The following is a 16,076-nucleotide window of genomic DNA, read 5'->3' as shown; positions in this document are numbered from 1 at the left end:
CAGATGTGCCAACATGACCCTCTTCACAAATTGGAACTTTGAGCAATACTTTGCCTAGGACTCTGATTTAATTTTGGATGTTATTTGGAACCCTGACAGTCGCCTGGCATGCACGGCATCGCCCATTCAGCTTCTGGGTTTCTAGCGCGCATGCATGCACGACGATCAGCTGGCCTTTGTTGCATGCGACAGTGCCGGAAACTAGAAGAGCTGGTCTTCCGTTTAACTGCGTGAGCATGCACGCCGGCCAGCTGAGGTCACATGTATATGCATGCCAGAAACCCAGAAGCCTATTTGGCCAGTGCACATGCTGAAACCGGAAGTTCATTTTCGAGTGCGCCCATGCGCCCTGGGTAGCTCCTATTCTGGATTGTGGCCCTGATGAGCGTGCACGCATGAGCACTCCCTTTTTGGCACTCAGCGCCAAAAAGGTTCGCCATCCCTGGTATGGGTTCTTCTGCTTGAGCAGGGGGCTGGGCTAGAAGACCTCCAAGGTCCCTTCCAGCTCCATTCTATTCTATCTGTCATTCTCATGCTATATTATTGTGTAGAAAGGAGACGCAGAGACTGAGTGGTATAGCGTTCCTTAAATCTTTTCACCTTCCTCCAATCTTAATTGCTATCAGTCCATTGTAATTGTAAGAAACCGCCTGCTCTTACAGCTGTAGGAAAGATTGGTTTTGAACTGAACTCTTACACAGGACAATTCCAACCTACGAAGTGAACCTTCAACTAAAATATTCAACTGGAAGCTTATCGCTACGGCTCACAAAAAAATGAACTGCAGCAGTTCATTGGTGCTCAACTGCTCTGAAACTCATTCAATTTGGTACTCTGTGCAATCTGATGGGAACATTTTGTCCCAGAACTCATCGTTTGTTTGGTACTCAATGCACAAGCTAGAAGCTATCGGTGTAGGCTGCCTTGTGAATCACTACATTATTTCTTATGGGAAACATTTGTTTGGTACTCATTGGGTTTTTTCTGCCATTGGTGAAGAGACCTGTCTCCTTGCCAATTCATCAGAAGGCTCTTAGAAAGAGGAAATCTCTGCCTTAGCCCATGTATATGTGCCTTTGAGTCAATGTTTACCCTTAGTTACTGCCCAGACAAGCCCTTGCAATTGCTTTTGCAAGATTTTTAGAAGGGTTCTGTAGGGTTAAGACAATGTGACTAGCCCAAGGTTACCCAATTGTCTTTCTGCCTAAGGCAGGATTAGAACTCAACAGTCTCCCTGTTCTGTCCCTTGATTCCAATGAATATGAAGACACAGGTTTGGCTGTCTGCCATGACTAATTACATAGATAAAGCCACCCCTTGGCTAGGAGCCTTGAAAACTATCTTCAAGAAACCAAGATTAAATTTAAGGAATGCTTTCTCAACGGCTAGTAAACTGGACTGTTGTTTCCTGCAAAGATTCCTCTCCCGTCGCTCCACCTATAAACTCTTTGGGAGGGGCCACAACCTTAGCCAGCTGTCCTTACTTCCTTCTATGACGTTGTCTCCACAGCTGTTCCTTTCTCCTATCAATTCTACGTATACACACATCAGGGACAACCTCCCTCTGTTCCTCTTCACTGTTCCCTGACTCAGATGCCACCTGGTGGCCAACAGGCCTCTCTAGTTCCTGCTCTGACTCCAAACACCCTCCAGAGTCTTCCTCATCCTCCAGAGCAGTCCCATAATAGTCTGAGCTGTCAGAGTCCACCAACAGCTCAGCCAGCCGCTGCTGGGCCACAACACTCCCAGTTTCTACCCTTGTACCTTAGCCCAACTCTGAGGGTAGGACAAGAAGCAATGAGTGGAAACTAATCAAGGAGAGAAGCAACCTAGAACTAAGGAGAAATTTCCTGACAGTGAGAACAATTAATCAGTGGAACAGAAGTTGCCTCCAGAAGTTGTGAATGCCCCAACACTGGAAGTCTTTAAGATGTTGGATAGCCATATATCTGAAACGGTATAGGGTTTCCTGCCTAGGCAGGGGGTTGGACTAGAAGACCTCCATGGTCCCTTCCAACTGTTATTCTATTCTACTACACTACCTATCTCTGTCTTAACATACACACAGACATATATAGGTCCTAAAAGGAACTCAAATCATTCAATTGGAATTCTTCTAAACATCCCATCCATTTCAGAAAATCTGTGAGAATCACTCTTGGAGGGGGGAAAAAGGGATTGGGTTCAGATTACTGCAAAGACCTTGACACTATGGAAACGAATAAGAAATGATCTGGTGTGAAGTAGGATTCCTTTTCATTCTTTTTTAACCCCGTGCCTTTTCTTTTATTTTTCAATGCACTGTTCTTACGTCCTTCACGTCCTTCAACTCACTCACTTTTCTGTATTATGTATAACGTGGTTGCTTGCTTTGAAAGGAAACTGTATGATGGATCCCTTTGTGTGGGGAGGGACAGAAGACTTGTTATACAACACTGAGGAGAAAGATAGTTGCCTGACATGTCGCAACAAGTGGATATGTCTTTTCTGCCCTTATTTGAAGGCAGGGGAAGCTTTCTCCAAAAATAGGCAGTTGGATGAAATAGAACTTGTGTGGAGAAAGGCTATTTTGCCTCTTCTTCCTTTTGTATTGTACACATCTCTAATATGACAATCCAACCATTTGCAACCCAGCTATTTTGGGACCCACCCTTATCAATGAAACTGTCAGGCCTGGAAGCCATCTTTTGATTTGGCCCTTCAGGCCTGCAACATTTTAATGCTGAGGGAAACTGGGAGGGGAGATTATGTGGAGTATGGGAGAAATATAGTCTAAATAACATTCCTTTCTCAGAGAGTCAAGGACACCTTGCCCTGCAGCTGCGATGGTGTGACTGGGAGGCATCTCCAGTTGGGATGGTGACTGATTGGACCATGCGATGGACATGTGGGTGCTGGACAGGGACTTGAACTTTCGTTTGGGTGGAAGCTTTCAGATTCGGGTTTTCCCAAATGTGCCAATATGACATCTCTAATAAAATGGAACTTTGAGGAAACTCAAGCCTCGGAATCTTCTTTCCTTGGGAGTGTCATTTGGAACCCTGACCCAAACCCCTAGCCATTCCTAATCAATTCATCCAACTCTGCAGGTTTTTAAGAAGAGGTTGGACAAGGATTTGTCTGAAATGGAATAGGGATCCCTGCTTGAGCAGGGGGATGGATTAGAAGACCTCCAAGGACCCTTCCAGCTCATTCATTCTAAGTCTAGACATTAGCTTTAGCCCTAAAAATCAACTCCAATATGATCTCCCCAAAAAACTGGGCCTCTTTTTAATCTCATCTGTCCCGGGCGTTGTGCTCTTTTCCCCATTTTTCTTCTTTTGCCTCTGTCATCTTCACACAGAATAATACATTTCAAAGCTGCTACCGGCCATCAGCAGACAGTTCAAAAGCTTTTGCTCAAAAGCACAAGCAGGAAAGACACAGAGCGTGACTCTCTTCAGCAACACGTCCCCAGCTGGACCTACTGTAAGCCCCCTCTCCTGATTCCAGGCAAGGATGAATCTGTGCAACTAGGTCAGCTCCGGCTATTTTACACACTGGAAGGCTAAAGGTTGCACGGAGGAAAAATTAAGTAAGATTCTTTGCCCTGCAAAGGGCAAAAGGCAAAAACCTAGGAAACGTCGGACCCAGGAATTTGGCTCCTGACTGTACAACGAATGATTTCACCCGAGATAAAGCCAAGACTTTAGCATAAGGGTGGCTAAGATGCTGAGCTTGTCGATCAGAAAGGTTGCCGGTTCGAATCCCTAGTGCCGCGTAATGGAGTGAGCTCTCATTACTTGTCCCAGCTTCTGCCAATCTAGCAGTTCGAAAGCATGTAAAAAATGCAAGTAGAAAAATAGGTACCACCTTTGGTGGGAAGGTAACAGCATTCCGTGCATCTTTGGCATTGAGTCATGCCGGCCACATGACCACAGAGACGTCTTTGGACAGCGCTGGCCTTTGAAACGGAGATGAGCACTGCCCCCTAGGGTCAGGAACGACTAGCACATATGTGCAAGGGGATTTTTCCTTTCCTTAGCATTAGGGCGAAAAGCATTTTATGTGCTGCTAGGTTGGCAGAATCTGGTACAAGTAACAGGAGCTCACTCCATTACACAGCACTAGGGATTTGAACCACCGAACTGCCAATCTTTTTGATCGACAAGCTCAGTGTCTTAGCCACTGAGCCACCGCGTCCCTTACCCCTGCACTAAAGCATCTTTAATTGGCTGGTAATCTGTTAGAAGTTACGTCTGAAGGACTTTAGATATGCCACAATAATCACATCGGGAGACTTCACTTAATATGCAAGACCATGGATTTTTAAAAAAAAGACTTCAGTTTTAACATAAACAAGGTCAAAAGAATTTGCTCTTTTTCCTCTCAAAGCCCCTGCAGTCGAGTTTAAAAGAGCCTTGTGCAATGTCGCACCTTCAAAGCGGATCACACCATCCCTCCCAGAATCACCAGGCAGGTTGAGTTTCCTTTTCCGTGCATTCTTTTTTAAATCAGACTTCCCAACTTGCCCGGGAATGATGAGAGTTGGAGTCCCAATGCGTCGAGAGAGGGAACCAAGTGGGGAAAAGTTCATTTGGGGACTTAGAACACTAGAAAAAGAATATGTGTATGATGATGCTTCTTTTTAAAGAGATGCATTTATAGAGCAAGGAATGTGTTCTGACCCAGGCTTCCTTAAAAAGCATGAAGCCGAGTCTTGGTCCCAGCAAAACCTCTTTTATTTACACGGCTGTGAATTCCTTTCATTCACAATCAGCAAGGCTTGGCAAACAGTCTTTCAGAGGAATGTTTATCAACACGAACCTTATCTCGCTTGAAGAGCTGCCAGATAACTGGTTTCCAAAGGCAGGGCAAGGCAACACTTGGCACAGAGTCCCATATAGTCACAAACAGAACTTTCTACTCTTGAACCGACAGAATGAAGGAATGGTTTCCTGTAAAAGCCCCCTCCCCATTCGCTCCTCTTTTGTTTCCTATGGGAGGGGCCAATCACCTCCAAGGTGTGGCTTTACTCTTAAGTCGACCCTGCCTTCTTAGTTGTTCTTGTCTTCTGGCAGCTCTGCGCATGCGCACACTGGGAACAGGCTCCAGCTGTTCTTCTGCCTCACTGCTGTCTAGCTCCCTCTCTGCCTCCAAAGCAGAGCCCTCGTCTGAGCTTTCCTCAGCCCCCAGGACTGGCCCATGTTCCTCCCCAACCTCCTCACTGTCCAACTCTGCAGCCAGCTCTGCTGGCCGCCAGCGGGCCCCAACAGAATGTTCTCCCTTTTCTCAGTTCGTGAAATGCTTCAGTTTGCAAAATGTAACCACCATACTAGGGTTGATGTAGAAATAACTGTCTCATTCAAGAAAGAAGGTACAGGTAGTCCCTGTGGAGCTTGCCTTACCACATCATGATATTTTGGCATCACTGCAGTTAGGAGCGTAAACACTCAATAATATTGATGCTGCTTTCTAATATGGGGTTAACTATGAATAGTCAACAGCATTGATCCTAGTTTTTAAGGCCCCAGAGCATAGTTGATGGGAAGAAGAAAGGACTGCTTAAATTAAATACTACAAGAAGATGCATGAATGTGCCTCTTTGGCCAAGGAAAAATGCTTAGTTTGCACTACACTCTTAATACAATTATTGAATTGATGTTGTTGTTGCAAAGTTGTGTCCAACCCATTGCGACCCCATGGACAATGTTCCTCCAGGCCTTCCCTTCCTCTACCATCCTCTGGAGTCCATTTAAGCTCACACCTATTGCTTCGGTGACTCCATCCAGCCACCTCCTTCTCTGTCGTCCCCTTCTTCTTTTGCCCTCCATCTTTCCCAGCATGAGGCTCTCCTCCAGTGAGTCCTTCCTTCTCATTAGGTGGCCAAAGTCTTTGAAGTTCCTCTTCAGGATCTGGCCTTCTAAAGAGCAGTCAGGGTTGATCTCCTCTAGGACTGACCGGTTGGACCGCCTTGCAGTCCAAGGGACTCGCAGGAGTCTTCTCCAGCATGAGAGTTGCAAGGCCTCCATTCTTTGGCGCTCAGCTTTTCTTATGGTCTAATATTCACAGCCATCCATTGTAACTGGGAAAACCATAGCCTTGACCATACACACTTTTGTTAGCAGGGTGGATGTCTCTACTTTTTAGTATGCTGTCTAGATTTGCCATAGCTTTCCTCTCCAGAAGCAAGCATCTTTTAATTTCTTGGCTACAGTTCCCATCTGCGGTGATCTTGGAGCCCAGGAAAGTAAAATCTGTCCCTACCTCACTTTCTTCCCCATCTATTTGCCAGGGATTGAGAGGGCTGGATACCATGATCTTAGTTTTCTTAATGTTGAGTTTCAAGCCAACTTTTGAACTGACATTGAGTTTAGACAATACCTTGAACCATTCATTAACTAAAGTTACGGTTGTCTGGCTTCACACAACACATTGAACCATACACAGGGAACCCAAAGGGATTTTTTTTCAAAAGAGGTCGGTAAAATGAGAACCCAGATTGTTGGGGCCAAGATGCTGACTCTGTAAAACGCTTAGAGAGGACTGTAAAGAACTGTGAAGCGGTATATAAGTCTTAAGTGCTGCTGCTATTGCTACTTGCACATGGCGGCTTACAAAGAAATAAAAACATAATATAAAAGAAATAAAAACAAAATGATAAAAATAATAAAATAATAACCCCAACCCCACCTCAGCTACAACACATATTCCTACCAGCCATGGACTCCATCCCACTCTGGGTTTAGCTTCAATTTGACTAGACTTTGTCCATTAGGTAAAGGTTTCCTTCACACATATGTGCTAGTCGTTCCCGACTCTAGGGGCCAGTGCTCATCTCCATTTCAAAGCCGAAGAGCCAGCGCTGTCCGAAGACGTCTCTGTGGTCATGTGCCTGGCATGACTAAATGTCAAAGATGCATAGAACGCTGTTACCTTCTTATCAAATGTGGTTCCTATTTTTCTACTTGCATTTTTACATGCTTTCGAACTGCTAGATTGGCAGAAACTGGGACAAGTAATGGGAGCTCACTCCGTTATGCAGCGCCAGGGATTTGAACCACCGAACGGCCAACCTTTCTGATCGACAAGCTCAGCATCTCAGCCCCTGAGCCTCCGCATCCCACATTAGGAGCAAACAAACAAGGGATTCAATTCAGTTTGGGCCTGACGCCTGGCCTACAGTTAATCCTCGATTTACAATCGTTCATTTGGTGGCCATTTGAAGTTACAACGGCACTGAAAAAAGAAACTTGTGACCATTTTTCACACTTACGGCTGTTGCAACATCCCCATGGTCACATGATCAAAATTCAGATTTTTTTTTGGCAACCGGTTCATATTTATGACAGTCACACAGTGTCCCGGGGTCACACGATCCTCTTTTGCGACCTTCTGACAAGCAAAGTCAACGGGGAAAGCCAGATTCACTTAATGACTGTATTACTAATTGAATGGCTGCAGTGATTCACTGAACAAGTGTGGCAAGATAGATCATAAAATGGGGCAAAACCCGCTTAACAACTCTCTCTCTTAGCAACAGAAATGTTGGGCTCCATTATAAGTCAAGGACTATCTGTGCTTTTTCTATTTTTATCGATATTCATAGCTTCAACGTCTCTTTAACCGCCCTGGGAAGTAGAGTTTCATTTCATTTCATTTTAAAAACACAAGGCATGGGAGTTAGTAAGCCACAAAACAGTTCCAGTTTGCTCGTCCTGGATGATGCATTTCAGTTATTTTCCTGGCTCAGGACAAATGACACTTTTCCAGCTCCTTATCCCGATTGCCTGGAGGCTGACTGTTCCCCCCACCCACCCAAAGGCAAATAAGGGCCAAGCTTAAGCTAACCTTGCATTATGACGTTAGCTTCCACTAGATCCTTGCCAGCAAAACTCCGTTCTAATGTCTATTTTCAAAGTGCTCGTGGGCTAATTAAAGAGAAGCCGAACAAAAATATAAACAGAACGTTAGAAGAGAATGTCGAAATAGCAGGGTCTGTGCCTGTGAAACTCTCTCCCAATCTGAGGAGGAACAAGTGGGACACTCCTCGCCCCAAATGAATCTGGTGACATGACATGGCATGGCACACCTTTTCAGGGAGGGACAATTTCTCACAGAGCAAGAGCAAGACAGCACAAGAATGCTCTCGACTGGGCCATTTTGTTAGATGTTTCCGGAGTTATTACCAAGGCTACGTCAGGAGAGGGGAAAAAAAATGCGGAAGTGCAGGCTAGAAGGGACAAGCAGAGAAGATTCCTGGGTCTCAATTATTTTCCAAGCTTGAAATAAATAAAAATAAATAAATAAATAAATAAATAAATAAATAAATAAATAAATAAATAAATAAATAAAGAAAGAAAGAAAGAAAGAAAGAAAGAAAGAAAGAAAGAAAGAAAGAAAGAAAGAAAGAAAAGGAAGGAAGGAAAAAAAGAAGAAGAGGAAACAAAGAAAAAGAGAGGGGGGAAGAGAAAGAGAGGAAGGAAAAGAAAAGAGAAGGAAGGAAGGAAGGAAGGAAGAAGAGAAACAAAGAAAAAGAGAAAGGGGGAAAGAGAAAGAGAGGAAGGAAAAAAGAAAAAGAAAGAAAGAAAGAGAAGGGAAGGAGAGAGGGAGGAAAGAAGGAAGGAAGAAGAGAAGAAGAAGAGAAACGAAGAAAAAGAGAGGGGGAAAGAGAAAGAGAGGAAGGAAAAGAAAAGAAAAAAGAAAAAGAAAGAAAGGAAGAAAGGAAGAAAAGGGAAGGAGGGAGGGAGGGTGGGAGGAAGGAAGGAAGGAAGGAAGGAAGGAAGGAAGGAAGGAAGGAAGGAAGGAAGGAAGGAAGGAAGGAAGGAAGGAAGGAAGGAAGGACGGACCTCACAATGTTTATTTAATTTTTGGCCATACTATTCTTTTTTTTTTCTGAATTTACTTGTCAATAATTATTTTTGTAATTTTGGAATTCTGGCATTCATCTCAAGAGTTAGCTAATTTTGCTGGAAGGAAAAGTATAAAATGTTTTATTAAATTGGATACTATGTTCATAGTAGTATCATAGTACAAAAGCTTTTTGTGCTTTATGTGCAAAGTTGCAACTTTATGTCCTATTCCAATAATGAATTAAAAATTGTTTATCATTCTCCTTCCTTCCTTCCTTCCTTCTTTCCTTCCCCTCTTTCTTTCCTTCTGCATAGCAAAATATTTCATAAATGATAAATCATTTATTTTTAAAACTATTTCGTACACAGCTCAAGAGCACATTAGACTCTATCAAGGACATGACAAACTTTATAAATAACACATTGAATAATTTTATCCAACATGTTTATCTCACTTACCAAATTTAAATGGTCATTTATGCATGCACGTATTCAGGCAAGCAAGCTATCACTCTATTCTCCTCCAGGGTTATACAGAACACCGAAAATAGCAAGTCAAGGACATAAAATATGAGAAGAGAAAAGAAGATGGTATTAAATGCTATATTGCAGCTGCCATTAGATGGGCCCATAGTTATTGGCCTCCATCACTCAAGAAACCTCTGGTCCACTGAAGCTTTACACTAAGTGATAAAACTAACTCAAAAATAAATTTGCATAATTCTGTAAGTCAGGGAAAACTAAAGCACCTAAGTAAACTGTAACTAAATAGTGCACAGAAGAGCAACAAAGATGATTAGGGGACTGGAGGCTAAAACATATAAAGAACAGATTGGATATGTCTAATTTATTGAAAAGAAGGACTATGATAGCAGTCTTCCAATATCTCAGGGGCTGCCACAAAGAAGAGGGAATCAAGCTATTCTCCAAAGCACCTGAGGGCAGAACAAGAAGCAATGGATGGAAACTAATCAAGGAGAGAAGCAACCTAGAACTAAGGAAAAATTTCCTGACAGTTGGAACAATTAATCAATGGAAGAACTTGCCTCCAGAAGTCATGAATGCTCCAACACTGGAGGTTTTTAAGAAGAGATTGGATAACTGTTTATCTGAAATGGTACAGGGTTTCCTGCCTAAGCAGGGGGTTGGACTAAAAGACCTCCAAGGTCCCTTCTAACTCTGTTATTCTATTCTAAACATAGGCTGTTAGGAGAATGAACCCACCATTTCTTTAATGGGTTAAGTAAATTCAAAGCCATCGCTGGAACATAACACAAATGTCATGATATCATCAGCAAATGGCATGAACTGAATGACCGGCTCAAAATATGCACGAGGCTACTTGCCCCTGTGTCATTTAATAGTAAGGGATGTGGTGGCTCAATGGCTAAGACACTGAGCTTGTCGGTCAGAAAGATCGGCAGTTCAGTGGTTCAAATCCCCAGCGCCGCATAACGGAGAGAGTTCCTGTTACTTGTCCTAGCTTCTATCCACCTATCAGATCGAAAGCACATAAAAATGCAAGTAGAAAAATAGCAACCACCTTTGGTGGGAAGGTAACAGCGCTCCATGCGCCTTCGGCATTTAGTCATGCCGGCCACATGACCAGGGAGACGTCTTCGGACAGTGCTGGCTCTTTGGCTTTGAAACGGAGGTGGGCATCACACCTGAGAGCCGGAAACGACTAGCACATACATGCGGGGGGAACCTTTACCTTTTATTTAAAATAAGAATCCCTGCGTTTGTTTGACTCTCCCCCAAAACTTCAAAACAAGTTTCCCTGGAGCGGTTTTAGGACTGGTGAAATATTAAACAGTTCTTGTCACGTTCCCTACTTTGCCTATTCCCAGCTGTCATTGTGCATAACCAGCTGGGAAACAAATACAGCCACTGCAGCCCAATTTGATAGAAAAAAAAGAAACAGCCTCTGTTTTGTTCACCCTCAGCTAGGTTATTTCTTTGAATTCCAGAAATCTGGCCTTGCCTTCCCAACTGCCACTGTCATTAATCACCCCAACCACCAAGGTCCCTGCTCCTATCCAGGCCCCTAACTTGCCTCGGACTTTTAAGTCAGAGCCACGGGGTGAACTCACCCGAAAGGTCTTTATAGCACATTTTGCTATGGGAGAAGAAGCATTAGAGGGGGAGAGGGGGAAAGGCAGCAATGTTAGCTATCAAAGAACCCCACCAATCTCTTCCTGGTGCAAAGACAGAACATTATGTTCGAAGGAAATGTGATCTTGCTTGCATGAAAACCAATTAAGATTCCTCTTTGGTCCTGTAAATATAAGCCACCAAACGCATCACTAGAAGTGAAAATCATAAGATGACTACGTCCCATTGCCTTCAGCCACGTCACGCATGCAAATTCATCGGAGGAGGCAATGATGCTAGGAATGGCTTAATGGATCAAGAAAGAAGGGACAAGGAGAGGACACGCCGGCTTGATAACATGGGACCTGATGCAAAGTTGAACCTCCCACATTAGAAAGAAGCTGTTCTTGACAGGGGAGCAATGGAGAGCACTTCCCTATAAAGTCTCCAAGAACCAGGCATGACTGAACAGATAAAGCAACATCAACAAATGTAAGTCACATCCAATCCACAGGTCCCACTAGATCCTGGTTAAAATCACACTCTGCAATTCTGCAGTCCGGAGGAAAACAATATTAATGAACTACATCTCCCTATAGCCGTGATGGCGAATCTATGGCACACGTGCCAGAGGTGGCATGCAGAGCCCTCTCTGTGGGCACAGGCGCCGTCCCCTGCTGGTCTTCAAGTTTCTGGCACACACATGTGCACCGGCCAGCTGGTTTTAGTATGCGCTGGAGTGCTGGAAACCAATGACCAGCTGGCTGGCATGCACATGTGCACCGGCCAGCTGGTCTTTGGATATCCAGCACTCCAGCGTACGCAAAGACCAGCTGTCTGGCACAGATTCCGGACATCAGAAGACTAGCTGGCTGGTGTGCATGCACATGCTGAAAACAGAAGACCAGCCGGCCGCATGCCCATTGGCCAGCTGGTCTTTCGGTTTGCAGCACTCTGGCACACGCGGGCATGCATGCATTCCAGGATGGGCACTCACCACCAAAAAGGTTTGCCATCACTGCCCTACTCCCCGCCTCAGGTAGTTCACGCTGGTTGAGACTGTTGGAACATCCAGTTCATGAACTTTTCAACCAGCTTTCTGTGCTACCAACCAAAGCGTTCCACTCATGGCAGCATTGGTGCACTTTTCATTATGATGATAGCAACAAGAATAGCACTTAGACTTATATACCGCTTCATAGTGCTTTTACAGGCCTCTCTATGCGGTTCACGGAGTCAGCCTCTTGCCCCCAACAATCTTGGTCCTCACTTAACCCACCTCGGAGGGATGGGAGGCTGAGTCAACTTTGAGCCGGTAAGGATCGAACCACTGGCGGTGGGCAGAATTAGCTTGCAATACAGCTTTCTAACCTCTGCGCTACCATGGCTCTTAATACCAACTAACCCCATGATGGCGAACCTATGGTACACCTGCTGGAAGTGGCACGCTGAGCCATCTCTCCGGGCACGCCAGCCATTGCCCGTTGCTCCAGGTTCTGGTGTGCATGTGTGTGCCAGCCAGCTGGTCTTTGTGCCAGAAACTGGAAGACCAGGTGACCACCATACACGGGCACGCCGGAAACCAGAAGCTCAACTTCCTGGCATATGCATGCGCACCAGGGAACTAGTTTTTTGGTCTCCAGCGCTCCCCTCGTGCGTGCCGGCGAGCTGTTCTTCCAGTTTTCGGCGCTCCCCCGCCCACCCACGCTCCCGTTTCGGCACTCAGTGCCGAAAAGCTTCGCCAAAACTGAACTAACCCTTCAGAAATGCCCGAGAAGCACTTACAAAGGTCTTACGGCCCCTACCTTTGTTTCAATCTGATATACATGTCAGAAGCAGGAAGAAATGACGTTTGCAACGCAAGTTGCACAATCCTACCCCTGCATAGCTACAGATTTTTTTCTCTGGAAACGCTTTCACTCATTAGAGAAGCATCCATAGATCGTTCTCGCACAAGCTAGGTAGGTTTTAAATGTTAATGTTAAAAACCCTCTGGGGTTAAAAAAAATGTGGGGGCAATTCCAGACCGTTTTTAATAATGTGACGAATCCCTTTTGAAGGTTAAAGGCTAACGTGTGTGTGTCTGTGTGTGTCTGTGTGTGTGTGTGTAATCATTTATTAAAGCTGCTGCAACAACTCAGAACAGGTTCCAATTTCTCAGGTAAAAGACACCATTAAAGAGATGGAAGCCATCTGTTTACTGTGAAATTTGGAGTGATAGTAAGGTTGGGGGACCAAAGAAGAAACAAAAGCAAACAGCAACATAAAATTCTCAAGTTTACCTTCAGCTACAGGGCAAAATAATAATTTTCTACCACTTAACAGAAGACATTTATAGAATAATAATAATTTTTTTAAAAAAAAACAAACCGCTTGTGCATTCATTATTCTAAAGGAGCCAGGAATGGCATGTTATTTGGAGCACGTTTCTGGCAGCTCAGGTTAAAATAAAAAGTGACTTAGAAGGTATAAAAAGCTATCTAAGAAAAGGAGCAAGTGTTTAAATAGGGAGGGTTCAAATTAATTAAATCCCAGGCAGTTTCTTCAATAGGATTCGAACTTTCCCACCCATATCCCAGATAAGGATGCAATTATGACATCACCCAGAGTCTATAGTCCAATGTTATACAGTAAAGGTAAAGGTTCCCCTCGCACATATGTGTTAGTTGTTCCTGACTCTAGGGGGCGATGCTCATCTCCGTTTCAAAGCCAAAGAGCCAGAGCTGTCCGAAGACGTCTCTGTGGTCATGTGGCTGGCATGACTCAATGCTGAAGGCGCATGGAAAGCTGTTCCCTTCCCACCAAAGGTGGTTCCTATTTTTCTACTTGCATTTTACGTGCTTTCAAACTTCAAGGTTGGCAGAAGCTGGGACTAGTAATGGGAACTCACTCTGTTATGCGGCACTAGGGGATTCGAACCGCGGAACTGCCGACCTTTCTGATCGACAAGCTCAGTGTCTTAGCCACTGAGCCACCGCATCACTGATGTTATATGAAGGCATAATTTTTCAAATTGTAAACCTGCCATACAGAGTCTATCTCTGGACTGAAGTCTGTGATGCTGACTTTGGACAAGGAAGGAAATAAAACAAGCCAACTTGATTTAAATAAATATGAAAAGCAGAAGAAAAACTCAGAGTTAAGAGAATGAAGCCTGGTCTCGCACTTTATTATTATTATTTGCATAAGATCCCACCGTGGCATTCTGCACATCCGTTCATTTTCAGAAACCATTATTTGTGTACCTATTTGTTTTTTAAAGTATGCTTTTAAGAGTTGGTTGCACTAAACTCCATTTGATGGGTACTTTATCAAGTGGAAAATTAAATGCCCAGCCCAGCCCTGCATTGCAAAGTACCTTTCTTAAAATACTTTCTACTATGGTTTTTTTGCAAGAACTAACCAGAAGATTCTGCCATCCAGTATTGGTCACCACATGATAAAAAGATATTGAGACTCTAGAAAAAGTGCAGAGAAGAGCAACAAAGATGATTAGGGGACTGGAGGCTAAAACATATGAAGAACGGTTGCAGGAACTGGGCCTGGCTAGTCTAGTGAAGAGAAGGACCAGGGGAGAAATGAGAGCAGTCTTCTAATATTTGAAGGGCTGCCACAGAGAGGAAGGGGTCAAGCAATTTTCCAAGGCGCCCGAAGGCCAGACAAGGAATAATAAATAGAAACTGAACAAGGAGAGATTCAACCTAGAAACAAGGAGGAACTTTCTGGCAGTGAGAACAATCAACCCATGGAACAGAAGTTGCCGGAGCTCCATCACTTGAGACTTTCAAGAAGAGAATGGACTGCCATTTATCAGAAATGGTGTAGGGTCTCCTGCTTGAGCAGGGGGTTGGACTAGATGACCTACAAGGTCCCTTCCAACTCTGTTAACCTGTTAAAATACCCCATTTGGCTAAACCAACCAGCCTGGGCACAGCCCTATGCTACGAACTGGTCTTGGACACTGATATGCCAAAGCGGATGGGGCATTCATAATTCTGCCCCACTGCTGTTTTGCTCCAGGATGGGGAAATGAAGCAGGCAGTTCTCCTGCTCTCTCGTTTTCCAGTCCTCAAGGACTCACACATCCAACCACCCAGCAGGGCAGCTAAACCTCACCCTACCCCAACTAACCCTGTACAGGGCAGTCCTCGACTTACAACCGTTCATTTTGTGACCAAAGTTACAACATCACTGAAAAAAAGTGACTTATGACCATTTCGCACACTTATTACCTTATCCCCGTGGTCACAGGATCAGAAGTCAGCCGCTTGGCAACTGACTCGTATTTATGACGATCGCAGTGTCCCCGGGGGAGGGGGTGTGTCACACGATCCCCTTTAGCGACCTTCTAAGAAGCAAAGTCAATGGGGAGCCAGATTCGCTTAACGCCCGTGATACTAATTTACCAATTGCAAGGATTCACTTAACAACGGGGGCAAGAAAAGTTGTCCAACGGGGCAAAAATTCACTGAGCAAATGTTTCACTTAGCAACAGGAATGTTGTGCTCGGTTGTAAGTCAAGGACTACCTGTACTCTTTTGCCTTTTCTCCCCTGTCTAGTTCTGATGCATCTTTTCTTCCCTTCCTCTCTTCCCCACACAAGAGAGGTTAGCCCACAGGAAACCCTGAGCCACTTTGACAGCACCGGATGGCTTAACCAGAGATGCACAAGGCAAAGGTTTGCAAAAATACATTCTCCTTCCCTCGGTCCACCTCCATTTTTCCAGTTTCTCTTGGGCCACTGCTGTCATCTTCCAAAAATCTCGCCTTTACAAGCTCCCCACACTTAGGAAGCACAAATCCACAATGGATCCCTTTCCAGGGATGGCTGAGAATGCCAGGAGCTGTCACTCCCAACACATCTGGAAGGCTGCAAATTCAGAAGGCTGTAACAAGGATCCCTGCATGGTTGCCCCCGTGGACACAGAGAACTGCAAGCAAAAGGGCCTCTGTCCCAGAGAGCTTACAGTTCTTTAGTTATTTAAGGTGGCCACTCTTCCCCCTCTTAAAGGGCCTTTGACTGCAATGTCATCTACAGACATTTACAAGTGGTGATGGAGCTTATTTCTCTGCTGTGAAGCCTCTGCAGATTAACGGCTGTTATCAGGGACAAGCAAGGTTTTTTTTTTCCTATCTCTCTCTCACCCCCCC

The 16,076-nt window shown here is 44.6% G+C and overlaps 1 protein-coding gene across 2 annotated transcripts in view; it reads right to left on the bottom strand.

Annotated features, from left to right (window-relative positions):
- SLCO3A1 (solute carrier organic anion transporter family member 3A1) overlaps window positions 1-16,076 on the bottom strand; it is a 134,864-nt gene that overhangs the window by 113,953 nt on the left and 4,835 nt on the right. Inside the window, exon 1 of one of the 2 annotated variants that reach the window (XM_081964543.1) lies at window positions 9,291-9,329. The exons of the other annotated variant lie outside the window; for it this stretch is intronic. The gene's annotated coding sequence lies outside the window, so the exon portion shown is untranslated. Of the gene's footprint in view, window positions 1-9,290; window positions 9,330-16,076 lie in introns of those variants that run through there. 2 annotated transcript variants of the gene reach the window in all.

Source organism: Natrix helvetica, assembly GCF_964273705.1.
Source record: "Natrix helvetica genome assembly, chromosome: 12".
NCBI classification, from domain to species: Eukaryota; Metazoa; Chordata; class Lepidosauria; order Squamata; family Natricidae; genus Natrix; species Natrix helvetica.
The sequence above is the reverse complement of the archived record's forward strand: the minus strand, read 5'-3'. Positions and strand labels throughout refer to the sequence as shown.